At 41.0% G+C, this 14853-nt stretch overlaps 1 long non-coding RNA gene across 1 annotated transcript in view; it reads left to right on the top strand.

Moving 5' to 3' along the window:
- LOC133279247 (uncharacterized) overlaps window positions 1-12585 on the top strand; it is a 38745-nt gene extending 26160 nt beyond the window's left edge. The window contains exon 2 of the long non-coding RNA XR_009746823.1: window positions 7079-12585. This is a non-coding gene — a long non-coding RNA (uncharacterized LOC133279247). The remainder of the gene's footprint in view (window positions 1-7078) is intronic.
- Window positions 12586-14853: the final 2268 nt, after the last annotated feature.

Here is a 14853-nt window from a genome sequence, read left to right as displayed (position 1 = left end):
TGGTATTGGTGCCTAGCACTGATGCTGAGTAAGACACTGAAGATAGTTTATACGCATCACATTACATTCCAACTAAATAAAAGTAAGTAACAGCTCTGCATAAGACAAGATGTTCTTAGGGAGGACAGTCATATTTGCTTCTTTCAGTGAGTTTGCTACAACTCTGTGGCTTTTATATTTTCAAAAATTGTTCCTGATTGTGCAAATGCAAATAAAGGCATGAAGTAATTTCTGCTTACACTAATGCCTTTGTGTGTGCAAATGGTACTGCCACATATATAGCTAGAGGCTAGGGAAAAGTCAGTGTGAAGCAGGCTAGTTTCTTACCTGGGATTTTAGAAATAATATTTGTTCAAATACCACTGACTTGAGTGTCAAATCTTGAGAAAGATTATTCTTTTTATTAATCTTATTTAAATGATTATAAAATTAACAGGTTTGTTTAATTGTTAGTTATGTTGGGTGAGGCATTGGCACAGGTTGCCCAGATAAGCTGTGGCTGCCCCTCCCTGGCAGTGTTCAAGGTCAGGTTGGACAGGGCTTTGAACAACCTGATCTAGAAGAAGGTGTCCCTGCCTATGACAGGGGGTTGGAACTATGTGGTCTTTAAGGTCACTTCCAACCCAAACCATTCTGTGATTCTGTGGGATTTTTAAAGATCTTTATTTAAACTTTTTTTTTTTTATTTTGTACTATTTATTTACTCTAGGTTAGCCTTCAAATGCACTTAATTTTAACTGCTTGCACAGATGCCTTTGTCCATTGCTAAAATTCAGAAAGACAATTACACTACAGCAGAACTAAGAAAATCATGTGGCAGCTGTATTATTTTGAGCTACTGTTACACAGATGTCTGTGTAAAATCAGTCTGTGTGGACTGATAGAAATCGTACTGCCTGAATAAAATTTGTATGTGCACAGCAGCCTGGACTTTGTAGTTAAAGCTGGGGAGAGCCTTTCATCACTGGGAAGATGACAGGAGGGGAAGCTGCTTCTGGCAAAGACACATAATGAAGTTAACTCCGATTCATCGAGCCCATCTTACTGGTAAGGGGAGGCACTGTACAAGTAATTATTAAGAGACAGAGCTAAGAACATCAGTGAGCTCATCCAGTATGCTTTTCAGCCTTTATGATTTTATTAGATATATGGATGAGGTCACCTCTTGAAATGGAGGAGAGGAAGAGAAAGAAGAAAAGATGCTTATTGCCTAACATCATGCTGCTGAAGAAATCACAGAACCTTTTGCTAACACCTGGGCTGCTGTTTTCTGTTTATTGTGTTAACAATAATAATCCTCGTTTATGCCTGCATTTTAAGACCAGAAGTGAGAGTGATGATTATTTAGTCTGATGTTCTTCATAACACAGGTCACATTGTAAGTCATAATCATGGAGGCTGCATTTCATAATTGGCTGCTGGCTTAGTACTTCAGTACTGAGAAATAAAATGCCTCAAGCTTATTCCTATATATGTATATTTAATGTCAAGGTGATTACTATAAATTTCTATTAGCAAATACCATCACAAGGAAAGATTAGCTGTTTTTCTCTAAAACTCATTGATCACTAATCTTTCATTTATAATTCTGTAATTCTACTTCAGATTGTATTTTAGACTGTAATTTAGACTTAGTGGTATTTTTTTATTCCTATTCCATATGAAATTATTGTGCTTGAAAGGACATCAAAGTTCATCTAGTGCATCTTCCTGCTGCTAGGCAGGAACGTGTAAATATATCACTTCTGACAGATACTTGTCTCATGTTTTCTTAAAGGTTGCTAGCAATGCTAAGGTTATAGCACCTCCCTCAAAAGCTGTTAAGACATTTCTGTGTCCAATCTGAATTTTTCTTGCTGCAGTTTAAACCTGTTCTTTCTCATTTTGTGCACCATAGTCATGGAAAACACATTATTTCCATGCCGTTTGCAATTGCCTTTCTGTGTATTTCAAGATTTGCTCCATCTTTTCACATAGATCGTATTTTTTGTACTATGTTGCTGTTCCTGCCTTGCATTCTCACTTTCACTTGCTTCATATCTTGCGTGGTAGCTTCATTAGCACATGTGTCTGTTATAATTCTTCCATTTTTGTCTCACATGCTTAGCATATTCACAGTGAATAACTTCATGATATTGAATCGTCAAAACTTGCTTTTGTATTTTAGCTGAATTATTTTATTTATACTGGTGAAGAAACAAGATTTCTAAAGTCAATACATCAAGAATTTTTCCTAAGTCACTGGAATTTAAATACTTTATTCCAGTATTTTTTTAAATGATGATTTCTGTTTTCAGGTCTCCCGTATAAAAATGCTCTCCAACTGGAAAATAGGTAGGTATTCCTTGCACTTGCCTGTGGCTTTGGAATATTAGAGGAGATGATTTTATGCAGATACTGTTCCTTCCAGGAAACAGCTTTGGGCAGCAGGGCTATATATCTTGTCCCTCAGGAAGATTTAGCTTTGGATTAGCTAGACAGCCAGTGCTAACCACTAGCAGAGAGTTTGCTAATCTGCTCTTAGAAGGCACCTGTTGTCATGCAGTGGTACTCTCCTTCCATGCCCAACTTCCAATGGTGAAATCTCTGCCATCCCTACAACACTGACCTAGATCATTCCACCTCACATAATCCCAGAGCAGAAATCATGGAATAACTGGGGTCAGAAGGAACCTCTGGAGGTCTCTAGTCCAGCCTCTAGCTTAAAGCAAAGCTTATGAAGGTCTTTCTCTAGTTGGGTTTTGAGTAACTACAAGCATCTGTTTTTCTCTACATGAGATACGTAGAGCCAGCTCTTTCCCAGGTTGAGCAAGCCCAGCTTTCTCAGCCTCTCCTTTTCAGTGGTGTGCTCATATTCATGGCCCTGCGCTTGACTGGCTCCAGATTGTCAGCAAGTATCCAGTACTGGGGTGTCCAGGACAGGATGAAGTCCTCCAGATGTAGCCCCTCAAATGGGAACAAGAAGAAAGAAGGGAAAGCAAGAAAGAAAATCACTTACAAGAAAGAATCTCTCATACAAGAAAGAGAGAAAATCATTTCCCTTGGCTTTCTGACTACACTCTTAACACTCAGTGCTGGAGGTGCTGGAGGGAGCAGGAGGTTAATGTAGCTGAGATAGTTTCTGTATGGATTTAAAAGTTTAATTCTTTCCTTCCCTTTTTCTTCAGGCTGTTTATATGAGTTTTCTTCAGAACAAGAAACATTTTTGCTTAGTCCCTGTTCATGTATCTTTTATTTAGAGTTCAGCATCAATTTGAATGTCTCCCTCAAACAGTCCTTTTCACTCCTTTGTGCTGTCAGTGCCACAGGCTTCTTATGTCTTTAAACAGATCATGGTAGCTAATGAACACATTTGTAGGCTTGCATTATCTAAACCCCTTTAAAGAAATACCTTTCTGCAGATCTCATTTTCTTCAAGAATAAGTTCCAATATTATTAACTGAATATTCAGATTATTAGCAGCATTCCTGCCATCAGTGTATTAATACCTCCCTGACTGAGTAGAAGGCTGAGGCTCAATTGCACTGTGGTCAGCAAACTCATCTATATTTTGGGAGCTCAACTGGCAGTTACAGAGGGGCAGTTTCCGTTTCATCTGAGTACATCCTGTGCTAGTGAAATACCTCAATCATGAACAGATGTTACAGGAAATACAGTTGTAGCACAGAGGGTTTTTTTTTAATTTATTCTTAGACTTACGACTAAAGGGCAATGTTGAAGTTCATGGTCTAAAAGTGAATATTTCGTTACAGTCATTTTATTTTTAGGTCCTTTAACTTGAAACAATATTTTTCTTGGCTTGAAATGGTGATCAAAAGATGTACAGCTGTAATTTGCAGTAAACAATTAAATGCCTTTGTTGAAGCTAAATTTGCTTATGTGACATTCCAGTGTTTGCAAACCTGGTGAAAGAACAATATTTGACATCAAAAAGTGGAATTCTTTCAATGTTTGTTTGTTTAGTTTTTCTAAGTTTCCCTTTGGTGAAAGGAAGCAAAATTATACACAGCTTTGCAGTCCTGCAGGCACGATATGCCATCATTTTTTTCTCATTTGTTTAGGCTATTTTGTTATGTGTATTTCAGATAGACCTCTACTATTTAATAAATACATCCCTAAAAAGTACTTTAAAATAAAGCAAACAATCTGTCTTGTGCTTTGCAAATTAAAAGGTACACAGTGTTAAATAAAAATGTCTTGAGCTTTAATTTTGATCTCCTTATTGCATGTAATAGGATCTGCTCCTCAAACAGTCCTGCTGTGTCTTTTTGAGGAGTACAGTCCTTTTCCATGTGAATAAGACTAACCAGCTTTTCACTCAACTTTTAATTGTGTTTCATTTCTACTAGAAAAGATCTGCTCTTACAGTTGTTTAAGAAAATATCTCAGTGTATTTATCAGGGACTAAATAAAAATTATGGGGTCACTCTGTAGTGGCTATTGTTTAAGTCAAATGCACCACGGGCTGTTTTTGTATAATACTTAAATAATTATATATCGCAGTGTTAAACCACTTGATTCATAATTCTCACCAACTGGAGACTTCAAAGGCTTCCAGCCTTGAAGAAACTCAGTTTCTAGCTGAAAGAGCATAGATAAAGACCACAGGTAATTGTAGAATTCATTACTTCATTATTTTAACTTCTTACTTTCTATGTATGCAAAACTTTTAGCTCTGGTCCAAACACAGTGTTGCATTTATTAAACTAATAACTTGTTTCAACTTCCATATAAAGACAAAACTTTATTTGTATCAATATTCAAAATATGGAGAGATTCAGAACAATTTTCCCTGGACATAAAATAATTCTTCATGCATTAAAATAAGCAGGAGAGAGTGAGGAAGGAAAAAAGAAATTTGGTATTAAACATAATGAGGTAAGGAGCCTGGAAATCATACAGTCTTCCTGTATCAGTGTTTCTTTCATCATTTTGCACTTTCAGGGCAGGACAGTGGAATGGTGTATGGTGGTATATGATCAGTCTTTAGCAACAGAGAAGCATCCTTCCTGGAATGAATGCTAAGCGCAAATATGGAGGGGTACTCCTGTGGTGGAGCCAGTAAATGGTCCAGTTCCACTTTTAAGGAAATATCTGAAGTGGATGGTGTCTCTGAGTTTTTATTTTCCATTTCAGAACATTAGGAATGACAGGAAACAGCAGTGCTTGCCTTTTCTCTTGAAAAATTTCATGTCTCTATGGAAGATGTGTTCAAAAGACTTACTTTATGTTGGCATGAGCAGCCATATAGGCATAACAGTAGCAAATTGCATTTTTCTCTTAGCTGGCTTGGAAAACAATCAAAGCTTGAAGTTAACTTCTGAACAGTTTTAATGTCAAGAACAAGAAGCTGAAACTGGCACATGGGAGCTGATTTGTGAAAGATCTGCTTTCTGGTGGCTTGGCCTCATCTGTGGCATCCTGGTTGTCTGAGCTTGAAATCGAAGACAGAGTAGTCCTGGTGAAAGTCTGTTCCCTGCATGTTTGCTTATTCTGTACAAGTTTCTGTCATCAACTCCTCAGCCTGTGAAATGTCACCCAGGAAAGTAAGGTGTTACTTTTTAAATATTACTCAGCTACAAGTTTGATCGGAGGGTTTATACTTGTCCATAGAAATTGCCATAGATGAAATGCTCCTGACGCTATGATGTCCTTTGGATAAAAGATAATATGATATTTCATACTTTATGTTTAAAACAGCACTTTTCCTTTGTTTTGTACTGAAATTTAGGATAGAAAAAGAACCAGAAGTGGGCTCTGAATTGTTTCATCACTTTTTTTCTCATGTAAAACTCCTAATTGCTTTGTGACAATTTGCTTAAGCATGGACTTTGATGTTTTGACTTCTATATGAACTAATTATATAATCCTATTTTCAGGAAGTTTGACCAGTAGTCACACATGCATATACGGGAATGTAATGATATTAAACTAATCATTACTAGTCCGGACAGTCCTGTGAGTTTAGATGGGACAATATGATGTGAAAACAATGTGTGTTTGAATCACAAGGACCACAGTCCATTTCAGGCTTTTTTTTTTTTTTTACCATCACCCCACCATTTCTTTTTCAGTCTGTCTCATTTCCCAGTATATATTTGCAAGGGTAAATAGCTAGATCAAGTTATTTTGGTGGTGCTGTTTCTTCCCAGTGGCATTAAGCCGTGACATTCAATCCCCAGCAGCACAGCCAAGCAGCATTTGAGCATCTCCATGTGCATTAGTTATGTCAGACATCAAAGCGAGAAGCTCACAGTGAGGTCCAACCTAACCCATATTATTAAATTTAAAGATGATGTCAATACTGTTGTGAGTTATACATCAAATATAAACTGGTTACAAAACATTTCTGAATGTTAAACTACCTCAGATTGCCTCAATTGGTGCAATTAGATGGTGAATGTAATTTACATGTTGAGCAGTGGAAAAATTCTTACTTGTACTAGCAAGGACACATTAAACAAAGTCTCCAGCCAATTTCCTTCCCTTAACATCCTTTGCTTCTTAAGTTATTGTTTAATACACTTCCTAATCCTAAATTAGTGCAGGTAGTACTGGTTTAGTACAGTTTGGCACTGATGTAGCGATTGCACATGTTTTCTTCTGACCAATGTACATGATAAGAAGCTTTTAATTTCTGAACTGAGCAATTACAGACTCGTTTTGCTGTTGAACTGAATATGCAAATAAGTATGAGGAAAACAGGAAATGCTCCCAGGAGAGCCTCTGGTTTTCAAGTCTAGTCCAATTAGTAAAGAAGGAAGCTTTCTTACACAGCTTTTACCATGGTCTGTTTTACTGATCAGATAGAGATTATAAATATAGATGGGACTGAACACTCTTCAGATTGAAAAGTAACTAGGTATAGAGTCAATCCATTAGATCAACAACTGATTAATGTAATACCGGCTTATAAATACCATCGCACCAAGTCATCACATGTAACATGCTGAAAACATACGGAGGTCTGCAGTGCTTTGAAGGTGCTCTAAAAAACCCAAGGTAAACACAGAAAACCTTATTTTTCGTAATTTTAAAAAAGTTTATCTTACCTATGTAATGTTTTTCCTTTTTGTAGCCATTTGTGGTAAGCAGCTGGAATATGCCTTCTGGAAACTGGCTGAAAGACGTGGCAGCAATGGCTGCAGAACTGCCATCAAAATATATTTTACATGAATACAGAAACTCTCCACTGAGAGCACAGCAAACATGGACAAAGGAGACAAAAATCTCAAACAATCTTCAGCCTGGAGCTTTATAGTCCAGTTCCTGTGTTTAAAAGCAGAAATATCCTATTACTTTGTTGGAAACATGAGGTTTAACACAAGGCCACTGAGGAATGAAAGCCTGATGCTCTCCTTCTAAGGGGCATTTTTATATGCGGTAATTAAAAATTTCAGTGGGGTTCCACCTGAAATATTCCAGGAGAATATGGCGTAGGAGGACATGGCTTACAAGAGCAGACCATATAGATTACTGTTTGCTAAATGATGGTGTCACCTAAGCTTGAGAACTCCAGGAAATCCAGTGTGTCAGTGACTCTCCTTTCTGATCAGCTCTGGTGTGACACTGTGTGTGTGCACCTTGGCTTTTATAAAGTTGTAGATCTTCAGGATTGAAGGCCTCTGGAAGAACCATGTTTGGTAAGCTGCTTGTCAAGCGACTACTAGTTTACCAGAGCATACTTTTTAAATTTTATTTGGCTGAAATTAAGAGCACTGAAAGTTATTATTGCTGCAAACAGGACTATAAAAGCCAAAGAAAAGCCAAGGGAAAATACACAAGACTGAGGTTCTCAAAGAGAAAAGGGCAGAGGGCTGAGCCAAGTAACTACCACCATAATCTGTCTCTATTGAGTGGCTGCAGTTTTGACCAGCAAACAATGAGAGCAGCCAGAGGTACCTGGAGATCCTGGGACAAAATACAAGTTTTCAGGTGTTGCCATCTGTGCGTCTTTCCTGAGGGGGCAGGGAGAAGCTTCCCCAGCTGACCCTGTGCCTCCTCTTGATACTCAGTAATAGCACCCATGCAAACCCTTTAGTCTGAGGAGGCAAAGCTCCAATGAGCAAGGTAAGTCTTCAGCAGGGCTTGTCCTGAGAGTTTTTTTAGTGTTTGGTGTCTTTCAAAAGGAGCACTAGGAGAGCATCTTACTGCTGACTGAGAGCGTTAGAAGTAAATCTGAAGTGAGCTAGTGATGATACAAAGGCCTATAACCTAAATGGATGTAATATAAATATGGGCTGGAAGGGTGCAGATGCTAACTGTAACGCAGATGGTGACATTTATTGACTGACATTTATTGACACTATTATCATTAGAAATCTTTTAGCACCTTGGCACTTCAGTACCTACATGGGAAACAGGCAGACCAAACAAATCATACCGTAGGACTAAAAATAAAAGTTCCACCAACTCAAGTGGTGTGATGCAAAAATAGTCCAGAGAGAACTTGAAAGCCTGGTCGAGCTGATAGGTTACACTGAGCCAAGGCTGGGGCTCTGAGCAGGTGCCAAAGGGAACAAGTTGCTGAAACCCTCCCCTGAGCATGCCCTGAGGATTAGTGAGTGCAACCCCCACACCCAAAAAATAGCAAGGGTGACCCAACACATGGTAACACTTGCTGTGTGCCACGGAGAGACAGAGATTTCACTTGTGAATGGGGACTGTTCCAGTTTTATAGTCTTATCAAATGTCCCCAGTGTGCTGACTGCTTGTATAACTGTAAGAATCCGCTTGTGAACCTCACCAACTAACCAATCCCATCAAAGTCAGTCATCTTCCTTTTTATCTGAGCAAAGTGTGGAAATGTTATCTTGAATATGCTGATGGGAGAGTTGTACATTTTGTTGCTCCAGCTCAATGCGTTGACCAAGAGCCTCCAGCATCTCTGTGTTCTCCTCCACTCTCTCATCCTGTGCGCTGCCCTTCCATCCTCCATACTTAGAATCATCTTGAAAACTGTTTTCTACTGCCAAGGACTTTGGAATAAAGAGGAGGAAAGGCTATTCACACCAGCAGAAGGATGCTACTTCACTCTGTTAATGGCTGCATGTTTAACAATAAAAGAGGCATAGGTCTGTAGCAAACTGATAGGATTGGAAAAGATGAATAGGAAAGGACTCTACAGAATATGTCCAAGGGTCACTATGTGTAGCTTCCAACCCAATGGGCCTGTATCCCAGAGAAGAGGATTTTCTTCCATTAACCTAGTTTAGTGAGTGAGTTTTCCATGTGGCAATGGATGAGTGTCATTAGCATTCACTCAGAGTGAGAGAATGGCTTTGACTGTTGTTCTGCTTATTTGACTTCTCACACTAAACTTTATCCATCATGATGAATGCTTGGCCCACTTTGATTCTTGAAGGCACAACACAAAGCCTGCTGAGGAGCAGAGCCTGGGCGAAGTCCAGTCCCTACTATTGCAGTCAACTCATAAAATCACTTTAACCCACTCATTACACTGCCCTCTAAAAACAACTGGGTTATTTGCCACACTATTTCTTATCAGCACTGGAGATTTTTATGGCTAGAAGAATCAAATATCTTTTTTTTTTTGATTTCCAGCATAAATTTATTCTGGACTTGTTTATATCCATTTGTTCTTGTGCTGCCATTGTCCTTAAGCTTAAATAGCTTCTTGCCTGTCTATCTGTGATATTTACTCACTGATGTATTTACAGACAGCTCTCCTGCACGCTTTCTCAGGCTTTGTTTCATCAGGGCAAACATGATAAGCTCCAATAAGATCACTGTCAGTCTTCTAATGACTCTGTTTCAGTGCGATTTAATTTTTCTGGAACATGAGTGTTCAAGTCTCTGTGCTATACTCCAATGAGGTTTTACTAATGACTCTTTTAACACCCTGTCTTACCTTTACTCTGCCCAAAATTTTTCATCAGATACAGCCTATAATCCAATTTGCCCTTTTTAGGGATGGTCATGTCTGTTGCTTGTAACCAGAGCTCTTTGCAGCAGTTTTAAAAAGAGCTCACTGTTTAGGAGATGTGACAGATTCATCAGCTTCCTTCCAGGGAGCCGTGACAACTTGGACCAGCTGGGGATCTGCATCTGAGCTTCCAGTTTGCAGGACACAGCTTTCCCTGCGGCTGGCCCAGAACGGTGGAGCTCACTGCCAACTCCCCTCCCCCAGACCTTCCCCAGGGGAGCCGCTGATTTGCTTCCGCCTGGCCGGCAATGTTAAAACGGCACTTACTCTATGTCATGCTAACAAAATACAGGGCAAAAATTGGCAAATACCTTTCATTCAATATGTACATGTTAAATCTGAACTTCTCAGTTCCTTTTTTTTGTTGGTGTTTAAATTCAAAGTGTTTTCAATCATTTTAGCCATTTTGATTTCTAGGAAATTTTTCTTTCCTTAATCTCTTTCTTAATCCTCATTAAGTGTGACTAAAACTTTCAAAATGACAATTAAAATAGATTTCTTTCCATGGAGGGAGCCTATGTGTGACCGTGCTGCTGCCTATTGTCCTTCTTCATTTCTTCCTTTCTCATATCTGCTCTTCATGTTCTGTCAGCTGTGATTTAGACTAAGCCCTTCGTGGCAAGGACTTTTTGTTTCATATTCATCTTTGCCTAAAGCAGAGACATTTATTATTGGTTTCTGAAATTATAAAGAATGTTACGGATCAATGCCATTATCCTGAACTGCACTTAGAAGACTAAAGCAGCGTAGCTGTTGAATTGATGCTCTCGGGAGCATAGAAGCAGAGCTACATTTTGGTCAATCTCTTGCCAGAGCACTCTGTGGCTATTATTTCCATCCAAAAATCATAGCCAGGGTAAAAGCTACAAAAGCACTGATGACTGTGATAAAGCTTCTAACACACAGAATTGTCTTAGCTGCCCTGTCAAATGATGGCAACAAAATGTTTAACTGTAAAGAGAGCAACAGCTAAGAATCTGGCATCAGCCTGGACACTGACCACGATCAGAGCATGGTGTCAATAGGCGTCATTGGTTTAAAACAAAGATGCGGTGACAGTATTTCTGCTTCTGAATAGATCCTAAAGGCATTTGCCCAGGAAGTAGTAGATAGAGCAAGTGGGCCAGAGACTTGAGAGATTTGAAATCCATGTCCAGGGGAAATAAATTAGGGAGTTGAGCTCTGGGGCATCTCTCTCCCAGCTAAAAGCATTGTCCATGCTCAGCATCCCTGTTTTCCCTCAGACCCTGCAACCCCCGTGAAAGAGGTTTCTGAGCACCTTTTCCTTTGCTTTCTGTTTTAGGACTGGCTTGGACATTTCTGCATGGAAAACGCTGCAAACCCTGTTTGAGAGGTCCAGGTCACCCATCACACTGCCTCAGAGCATCACACTGCTGTTGCTCTTTGTCAAGCGTCTGCTCTCAGGGTCCCACATCTGTAATTCTGCATTGGCACTTTAGCTGGGCTCTGCATTATACTCATTTAATTATGCATGATTGACAGGCTTCTCGGGACTAGAAATTCTGCATCTGCCTATGAAAGTACTTTGCAACTTGGAAGATAATGAAATAATTGGTTCTGAGTTGGTTCTTCTCCATTGTCACCCACGTCAGTACACTGCAGCTCATAGATCTGCCTTCCCGAGTTCACCACCAGCATCTTTGGCATGTAGATTTTAATTGACACCTTCAGATGACAAGATGACAGGTAGTCAATCATCAGCAAAGAGAACTGGTGATATTGAACTTGTGATAGCTGGTTTCAGTAACTGCAAAAGACTATCTCCACTACAAGCCTCCGGATACTTTTGAAAAGCAGGTTTAACCAGACATGGAAACGTATCTCTGAGTTTAGTACAGAAGCATTGCTTTGTTGGGGTGAGGTTTTTATTCCAAAGGGCTGGCAACCTCCCTAGGATGAAACTACAGAGGTAATTCTGTGTAGCCCAGGAATCCCAGCACAGCGATTGATCCAGTGTGACCCCTACATACCTAATCACAGACTGTCAAGGCAATTTCTGTTCAAGCTGGACCGATATTTAATTAGTCTCCTCCCCACAAAATCCTGACCTTGGTTTGGCACAGGGAAAACAGAGTTGCATATCTGGCCAAAGCATCCCATTGCAGCTCCGGGGGTAGGCAGAGGAGGTATAAACAGCTGGAGATGAAAAATGGCAGATGAGAGTCCAAACTGAAGCAGCAGCTCTCTCCACCTATTTTCTACCTCTCTTGCTCTCCCTCCTCTAAAACCTGTTGCTCAGGCTAAAAGACTAAATAAACCCTGTAGAAGTACAATTGCCTTTTGGAGACTTTCAGTTAATCTATAGTGCAGATCAGAGAAAGTAGCTCTACCAGGAACTTTCTGGTCAAATTGAAAACTGGCAAATTATTCCTGCTGCTTTGTCTTTCAACCACTTGCTAATCTGTGGCAGGAATTTTTCTTCTACCCCTCATGCCTACCTGGTTTCCTTAGTAACTTCTTACAGGAACATGACAAAAGCTGGGAAAAGGCCCAATAAACTGTCAACTGCTTAATCTTCATTTACGGAAAATGATGTGCTGTTAAATCTCCACCAAAGGTGGCTGATGTATTTCATTGACTATTTCTTTCTGTCTTGTTCAAGAAAGGGCCTAGATATTGTTAAACTGAAAGAAAACTGCAAAATAAAAAAATCACTTTGCTTGCGTAAAGAGATTTAAGACCTGGAAGTTACCTGAACCTACATACGTGCTCTACATCTGTCCTTTATTTATATAGAGGCTCAGTTCTAAGGTGACTTTTTCAGTTTTGTATGTATTTAAAATGTTTTGCAGAGAAAGGTGCTTAAAATCGTGCCTTTTGAAGCCTTCAGAAAGAGCTTAGATTGTTTCAATGCTATCAAAATGGGTGATTTAGTGAAGTATCACTGGTTTATGATTTAGAAGAAAAGTGAGACCAAAGTCAGGACAGAAGAGAATCAGAACAGCTTTAATTATGAAATAAAGGAGAAGAAAGAGGGCAGACTTTCAATAGTTACATGTTTCATTTTTTGCATGACTCCAAAACTCCCACCACAGCATGGGCTCCATATTCTGGATGGTGTGTATGCAAAATAGCTGTTTGTCCTACTAACAATCTGGTATAAAACCATGCCTGGCAGTGGTCAAGGCCAGGTTGGACAGTGCTTTGTGCAGCCTGGTCTAATGGAAGGTGTCCGTGCCTGTGTCCCTGTGCCCTGTGTCCCAGGGGAGTTGGAACTAGATGGTCTTTAGGGTCCCTTCCAACCCAAACCGTTCTGTGATTCCATGCCCCGCACTGGGCACACGAGAGAAAAGGATAAATCAGGGGAGTGGCGCAGAGTTCGTGTGGTTTGCACTAAACACCTTGTAGGGGAAAGTCTGACAAGGGAGGAAGCCAGGAAGGGATTGGCATGCTCCTGAATCTTCTGGGAACTTTCACTCTTTTCCTCTAAAGCTTTGGAAACAATTCCTCCACCTGTGGCAAGCTTCTTCCAGAGGTCTCCAGGCAGGCCGTCCACATGGCTTTCTGATGGGAAAACTCAGCCATGTTTGTGTTCCTCACAGCTAACCAGCAGTCAGATAGGAAGCTGCTGCTCCAAATATGTCTGGAAGCAGCAAAAGGCAAAGTTTCAAATGGGTAATGCTAGCAAATTTTGAAAGAGTTGTCACACCTCAGGTGTCAGAGTTGAAGAAAACTGCTTCCATGGTGGATTAGAAAGAGGTTGAACATTGGGGTTGGATTATCTGAAATCCAAATGCACCTCAAGTCTTTCTGTGGAGTGTGTGGGCCAGCCTATGGTTGAGGAGGTTACTCTGGATCAGGAGAACCCTGCTCAGGGGCTGCAGTGGCAGTGTTGGCCACAGTGATCCACCTTGGAAGCAGAACCACAGAGAGGAAATGATGAGTTGAGGGTGTGCAACAGTCCCTCTAATGTTGCCTTGAGAAGTAGGTTTGCCCCTCAAGGAGTTCAGCTGGGGTGTGAAGGTAAGGGGTAGAGCACAGGCCATGGTGACATTGCCTTTCCAGCACTGGGGAGGCTGGTGGCAACAGTGTGGCCTTGGGGAGCCCACACAGGCCTTAATAAAAAACCACTGGCTGCATGCAGGGTGCTGTCCCTGCAAAGCATTCAGGAACAGGTGTTTCCAGAATAAAAACCCCAGGAATGCTTTCACTGCTGTTTCAGGTCAGCCTTCCCAGGCCCTTCACACCAGCTCCCGAGCTGGTGCCATAGCCCATGAAAAGCCCTAGGGAGGCACAGATGAGCTGTGGGCATGGTGACAGGGACGCAGTGTGCTGGGGCCAGCCAGCAACCAGCTGCTGGGCCCAGGCTGCCTAACAGGCTTCCCCACACACAGAGCCGTGCACAATGGCCCTGACTGGTTTGATGGGACCAGTCAGGCCAAGAGCTCGTGGCCAGTGCCTCCCAACTCCCCCCACAAGCTTCCAGTCCCCCCAGGAAGACCATGGCCGCCAGTAACTGGCTGCTCCTTAGAGCAGAATCACAGAATCAGTTAGGTTGGAAAAGACCTTTAAGATCATCAGGTCCAACTGTTAACCCTGCACTGCCAAGTCCACCACTAAACCATGTCACTGAGGGCATCTGCATGGTTTCTGAACACTTCCAGGGGGGGTGATTCCACCATTTCCCTGGGCAGCCTGATCCAATGCCTGAGCACCCTCTGCGTGAAGAAATCATTCCTAATATCCAATCTAAACCTCCCCTGGCACAGCTTGAGGTTGTTACCTCTTGTCCTGTCGCTTGATACTTGGAAGAAGAGACCAACCCCCACCTCACTCCATCCTCCTTTCAGGTAGTTGCAGAGCGATAAGATGCCCCCTGAGCCTCCTTCTCTCCAGACTAACTCCCCAAGGTCCCTCGGCCGCTCCTCGCAGGACTTGTACCTATC

Source organism: Pezoporus flaviventris, unplaced genomic scaffold, assembly GCF_033815535.1.
Source record: "Pezoporus flaviventris isolate CSIRO_AGI_PZ_B2104156 unplaced genomic scaffold, CSIRO_AGI_Pfla_v1 ptg000072l, whole genome shotgun sequence".
NCBI classification, from domain to species: Eukaryota; Metazoa; Chordata; class Aves; order Psittaciformes; family Psittacidae; genus Pezoporus; species Pezoporus flaviventris.
Note: the sequence above shows the minus strand (reverse complement) of the source record. Positions and strands in the feature narration are given on the sequence as shown.